The following is a 7,136-nucleotide window of genomic DNA, read 5'->3' on the forward strand; positions in this document are numbered from 1 at the left end:
TTTTTTTTTTTTTTTTTTTTCACTCAAACAGACCCACGAATTTTTCACCCTACGATTGCCGAAAACGCGTCTCGATTCGAACAACGAAATGAATTAATGGACGAGTTCCGTGGCGTGAAAAGCGAAGGAGGAATTCGATTGCGATCGGACACCGACAAAACTGGCGATAAAATAACCCTACCTCGACAGCGGCTCGCCGCTAACTGAAACGCCGTCCTCGCACGATGCGCATCCGAACTGCCGCGAGTCCCTCTCTGGTCGCAGGCCCTCTGCACCCCGCAGCCCCCGATGCGTGTTACCCCCCCCTTGGCCCCCTCCTTCCGTCTCTGTTCGACCAACGACTCGTTATTCCCGCTCGCACGCTTGCGAGAGATCGCGCGGGCCAATCGGACGAGACATTGGCCTCCCCGCTCACTCAAGACTGGTCCATAGATCGTAGATCCAGCGCGAAGGGATGTTGCGCGTGCTACCATGGACCAGAAAACAGTGGACTGACTCCGAGGGTGCTTCCCTCGAGGGATAGAACGGGACAGGCGCGTGATTTTTCTTGTTTCCTTTATTTCGCTCGCGTTTCGGCGGCTTCAAACGTTAACCTGTTGGCTCGTTTAGGTTTGGGATTTTGTTGCTTTTCGATTGAGGTTCTAATTGAGAACGAAGACGATTGCGAAGTGGTTAATGAACATTGCCTTTTTTGAAAAGACAATGTTTGAACATGCTACTAACGTGAAAGAGCATTTTTTTTCTTACTCTCTAAAATCTTTGGAGTCGAACTCTAAATCTCGCTCTTAGAAATTGACAATTGAGCTATTTTTTTCAACACTGGCTTGTCACTTTTTGTCATTCTTTTGAATTGCATTCCAGTCCAAAGATTTTAGAGAACACACTCTTATAAATAAATGGCTTATTAATCTAATGCACTTTTTTTAAATAATTTATCCTTTACGTTTGTACGGAAAGTTTTACAGTATTTTTCCATAATTGTAGGATTTATATGTGTATATGACATATAACGTTATATAACGTTATTAATTTTCTACGTCTTTGTTAGTGCACAATGTATATTCACATTAGTTTGTCTACTTGCTACTGTATAGTGCATGTACATTAGTTTGTCTTCACCTATGTTCCGCTACCGTCGCTTCTATATGCTCAGGCATAATATTACTCGATGTAATCCATTTCCATTTACACTGCAACCTACTGCTGAATACCGTCTCCATTGATTAATTTGAGTAATATCTTAATTAACCCCGAATCTAGTTAACAAGAACTGTCTTGTATTTCTAAATTACAATCTAAATTGTAAAATGTAAAGTGCTAATACACAAAAATTTGTTACTTGCTAAGGCTATACCGTCGTACAACATCAATGTTATAAAGATGTAAATAGGCTTCAACTATTGAATAATTAATGGAAATGACTGATTGAATAATAAGTAAGTAGATACATATTCAGTTGGAAATACATATATGTATTCCGAATATCAAAATACATTCAATGATTTCTCCAAGAAAGATATGATTGGATATTTCTTTCTGTTGTGATTCTTATTGTTAGGACGATAGTACATAAAATGTTTCAGCACAGCACAGTATAAGACCTGGATCAATGAGCACGTTATGTAAATCAATATGACATTTTATGCTCATTGGTCCAGACGGTCTTATGCTATATTATGTTTATGCATTTTGTTCGCTATAGCTTTTAAGCTTGCAGCAAGATATTTTAATATTTAGAATTACAAATGAAAAAATGACCAAAAAACTAGAAACTTTGAATAAATAATTTAATAAAAAGCAATTAAAAGATAATTTAGATTCCTTCTATTTAACAATTAACAAAGGTAGGAATATAATTATAGCACACAAATAACAGCGCCGATTTCTAGTTCCACTTTTGTTGGTTGTTTACAATGAAAAGCAGTTTTTTTCCTTGGTCACATTGAAAATTTTTTACTGGGATATATTTTTTGTAGCATTTGACAGTTTTGACGTTGTATTATTGTCCGTTTTTGCATTCTTCCAAAAGGTTTCTGTGAAAAAATAGCTATAAAAGTCAGAATGTTTTACAATGACACCAAGTGACACTAGTTATATGTGTAGATATAGATGTACACTTTATAATTATTCAGATATTTTATATCGTACTTCGATTTCGAAAGTATAAAGTGTAAGTTTTATACTATTGTTACTGCAAATAATACTTTATTAAAATAATTGATGCTGCTTTTCTTGTGTATCTTTGTTATAATTGTATTTCATATTCTAAAATATAAATTAGTGAAGCAACGTTTATTTAATTATCTCTAACTATTCTTAAATCGATATTATATTAAAGCGTTGTCTTAGTTAAATTTAGAATATACGTATAATTATAACCAATATGCACAACAAACCAAAGTCAATTATGCTAATCAAGTATCATGTTAACAATTGTATGGGTCATTGCTTATCTAACTTTTAAAATCGGAGTAAAATATAAAATATCTATTGTGAGCGCGCGTTCAAGTAATTATAATTGCAAAATTCTCCTTCTGCATCGCTCATAATTTTAAATTATTACCATGTCTTAACTTGTCTTGGATGAGAAAGTATTACCTCAGTTCTCGATTATACGATCACCGTCCTGTTCAAGAAATACGTTATGGGACATCTCGTATAAAAGTTACTAATCAAGGTAGACACAAACGGCATTGATGAAGCAATCGAATGTTGTTCATCAATGGGACATGTTCATTCAAGGAATCGACTGCCTCGAGCGGGTCGTAAAGAATCGCTCACTTCTTTGCCTTTCTGAGCTGCAAGAGAAAGATCTTCGAGGAATTTATCAGCGGATTATTTCACGGTGATCCCCGCGGGCGAGAGGGCACCTCTTCCGTCGATTTCGTCGAGAGAGGACCCTGTCTGCCTGCGTGCAGAGCTTATAGAGCGAGTTTTCTGCCGCTCGATTGGTCGGCGCCGTCGAATTGGCGGTCGAGGAAGAAAAAAGGAAAAAAAAGAGCAGCAGACGAGGATCAGCGGGAGAGAGAAAGGTAGGAAGAGGGAGACCGACGAGGAGGAAGGGAGTGAATGGAGAGAGAAGAGCAACGTCTGTTGCCGTCACGCGAACTCCTGTTGGACCGCAACGTGGAAAGGCCTCGTTGGCTCGTCCGACTTGACAGCTCGAAATCTGGTATCGGATACGATAAATATAGGTCCTGGGGAATTAAGTCAGAGCCGCGGATCTCTCCGCGGCGAGCGTGAATCCGGTTGATCTAAAGTATTCGTTGTGTGGTTTTTTCTCCCTGTAAATCACGCAGTTTCGGAGCCTCTTTTTGTTAACGATGATTTTAGCGTTGGTAGAGTGCCATGCCTTCAGCACCTTCGCGACTGTGCTCGTATATTTTTAGAAACAGTATACTCGCCTTATTAGAAAATTGTTTGTGCTAGAATCGATGTTGATTATTATGTATCTACTTATTAGTTATGCTGCATCTACGCAGTCCGATAATTTTATGTACGAGTATTACTTTAAATAGTACATTCGTTTTCATAATGTGGATCGTTATAAAAAGATTTATGTTCATACATAAGAGAAATAATATTGAACTTATATAATTGCGACAATAATTTTCCAATAATAACTAAATTTCTATAATTTCAATTACTACCATAAATTCGCCTCAATGGAACCTTAATTTGCAAAACTTGATTTGCAGAGAATCGTATATGTTCAATTATTTTTTAATGCATGTATAACTGGACTCGAGAAAGATTACTTAATCCACTTACAACGAGAAATACGGAGTCACATCTAAAACTGTAAAGATTTATTAATTAAACATTTATTTAATTAAACATAATAGAGCTGAAGCTATATGCGATATTGAGGTGTGAGATAGTGTGAGATTAAAAGTGCCGACACAAACGCGATAGCGCGACACATACACTCACGCGAGATGAAAGGCGCGTGAAAACGAAGAGTCGCCGTTTAAAGGCGCCCTGCAGTCTAACAGAACTCAGAAGGCGTTTACGCCAAAAGACCGTCCTTCAGCAGGCAAAATATCCAAACGCTGTACCAGAAGCAGGCGTACAAGAAACATAATTATGGCGTTTGGGTGCAGGTGGTGGCTGGAATGCTTTTCACAGGGCGCTACCTCGTCGCGTTAAAACGCGCTCTTCTTTCGACGGCCTTTCGCCTTTGCATTCAAAAATCGGGAGGAAGGTTATTTAGAGTGTACACGAGAGCATCCTCGCACGCAAAGAATATCTCGCGACTGAAATAATAACGCTTAATAATATAACACAGGAGAATCTCATTCATATTTTCGATCACAATACTTGACCATTTCTTCTCCAGACACATTGTCACTTATGGTCATAAAGGAAGATATCGTCATCAAAATTATCACGCAAACGCGACTTACACTGTTAAGAATGTATTAAATTTTAATAAATAATTTTTGAATAAAATACTAATATAACATTTATTTATGAAAAATAAGTATTTGCTAAACAAAAAGTAATAATAGTTAAATTAATGGTACCAAATAAATATATATGTTTACATTTAGTAAATATTCAACTGGTACTATTCGAATATATATTTATTAAAATTTAATACATTTTTATAAGTGTAAAAGCGAGATTTCTGTTGCATGAACTGCGCCATTTTCTTCGATATGTATGGATATTAGAAACTAGACTAAATAAAGTAGCGAACATTCAAGTGGAGATATTAATAATTTTTTTAATTGGAAACCCGGTTTTGCCTCGATTCGCGCTTTATAAGCACTCTTGTACATTCTTATTACGCTACGCTACGAAATGCGGAAGAACACTATGAAACGCGAGAAGCGTTATTCACGTTTCTACCTCTACAATATTTATTGCAACTATAGAACTGTGTGCGAAGACACGCAACGTGATACAAAGTTACGCGCGTATAGATTATAGTTTTTACAGCCGATTTTGCACCAGTCATCGTACAAATCACATGCTATAAATACGTGTGTAAAATTTCATGCAATATTTTTCGCTCTAATTGCCCGTGTCGTTGAATGATATATGTAAATCATAAGTATATAGATTGTCAATCCTAAAAAAAAAAACATATTGACGTTATATTCTTTATATAACGACAAATACTGTTTTTTGGGTCGCAATACGATCTCTCTATTAAATATTCATTTATCTCGACTATGGACAAATGGATTTTTGCAAAGCCGGAGATTACCATCGTTAGCATTAACTATTCATTACTCGCAATGGAATGAACTCACCAATCCTCAGAGTATATATTACTGTACAGAGTAATTTCGAATATTTTCTATCCTAATTTTAACAGATTTTTAGCGATTTTGAAATTTCTTTTTTCCTTAATCAGTAAAAATAATCCTAATTACGGTCAAAGCAAATCTTAATGACCCGTGGGAAGCTCTAGCCCCCCAATATTAAAAACTCGATTTTTTTCTTCATGCATTCGTTTGCTCATCGTTTGCTCACGATGCTCAGTTGGAATTTTCGTTTGCTCACCCTTAGTTCAAAAGATTTGTGAGCAAACGATGAGCAAAAGAATGCATGAAGAAAAAATCGATTTTTTAATTCAATACCAAAACTTAATTTTCTTGTATCTTTTGAACTAAGGGTGAGTAAACGATAATTCCAACTGAGCATTCGTGAGCAAACGATGAGCAAACGAATGCATGAAGAAAAGAATCGATTTTTTAATATTGGGGGGCCAGCTTCACATGGGTATCTTAATGTTTAATAACAACTGTTATTAAACAACAAATATTTTGTATTAATGTTTAATACAAAATGCAAATTTTTGCAAATACATTTATTATTAGGTATATTGTAATCATTATTATTTTGTTTTCTACTAAAAATGTAAAATTATCGAATTAATGAATATATCAATTTCTTCATTAATAAATTAGCAAATGTAATTGAATTTGCATTCTTCTCGGAATCTCGCGGCCGGTTTTTTCGTTACATCGATAACGTATTGCTTTCGATTACAAACTGTATGTCTTCCATCAAAGCTCGGAGCGGACGAACAAGAACGGCGAGCGAACGGGCGGGCTAAGGAGAAATCCAGCGAACGCGCACCGCACGGCCACCACCGACGATGGACGGCATCCATTAATCGAATTAATGTAATCTGGAAGAACGGCTGGACGAGCACGAAGCAGCCGTGATGACGTCCGCGACTGCGAGCTTTTCGGCTTAGGCCTCTCGCCCTCGCGCGGATTAAAACTTGAAAACCGTCACTGTCGCCGCCACTGACCGCGATCGCAATGTCCTCTGCAACGTCCTGCCTGTAAGAGAGAAAGAGAGAGATCAGGATACTCTTTCTCTGTGTTCTTCCGTTTCTGCGGATCGACCCTTTCATGCCGTTTCCGTCGCGCGGAAGTTGTGTACTGTGGATAACGATTGGTCCCCATTGAACGTGCACTGTTAACAGTTTTGATGAAATTAAAAAATGCATGCAATTTATAATGGACAATGAAAAGCAAAATCACTTAAAAATTTAAGATTTAATTAAATTTTCGATAATGAAATGTCGGCCTTTTGTTAATAAAACTGTTGAAATACATGTATATAGATAAATGCTATTCGAATAATTAAATAGAAAATGAAAGACAGCTTACTTCAGAAGTCCTCAATCCCGTGAGAGATATGTGAACAATAGAGTGAATTCGTGAATTGTTTGGACGAGTTCCCACGGAAATTCTGGAGGGCTGAAAGAATGCAGAAGGTGAACGATTCATCTTCCTTGGTTGATTAACGAATGTACGATTGCTTCTTTTTTTTTTTTAAGAGCCGATCGGTTGCTTTCCTGATACCGCCTATAGTCGGGGCGACTCATCTTGCGTAATCCTCGAGAACGAGCAAAGTTCGTGCCGACATTCACGATTCTAGGATTAACCCCATGTGAAGTCGAAGAATTTATGACGACCGAACGGGCTACATGCAAATATTCCTCGAACGAGGGCCCCGTCGAATGTCCCTTTTTTAAGTGGAACTAATTTATGCCTGCGACGTTTTGAAAACTAATAAAAAGATGATACGTTGTAGAAAAACTAAGGGGCATTTTGATTTTAGAAATTAGATTAGTCACTTGACATATTCTGAATCAACTTGTTGAATGT

This window comes from Cyphomyrmex costatus, unplaced genomic scaffold, assembly GCF_001594065.2.
Source record: "Cyphomyrmex costatus isolate MS0001 unplaced genomic scaffold, Ccosl1.0 scaffold69, whole genome shotgun sequence".
Classification (NCBI taxonomy): domain Eukaryota; kingdom Metazoa; phylum Arthropoda; class Insecta; order Hymenoptera; family Formicidae; genus Cyphomyrmex; species Cyphomyrmex costatus.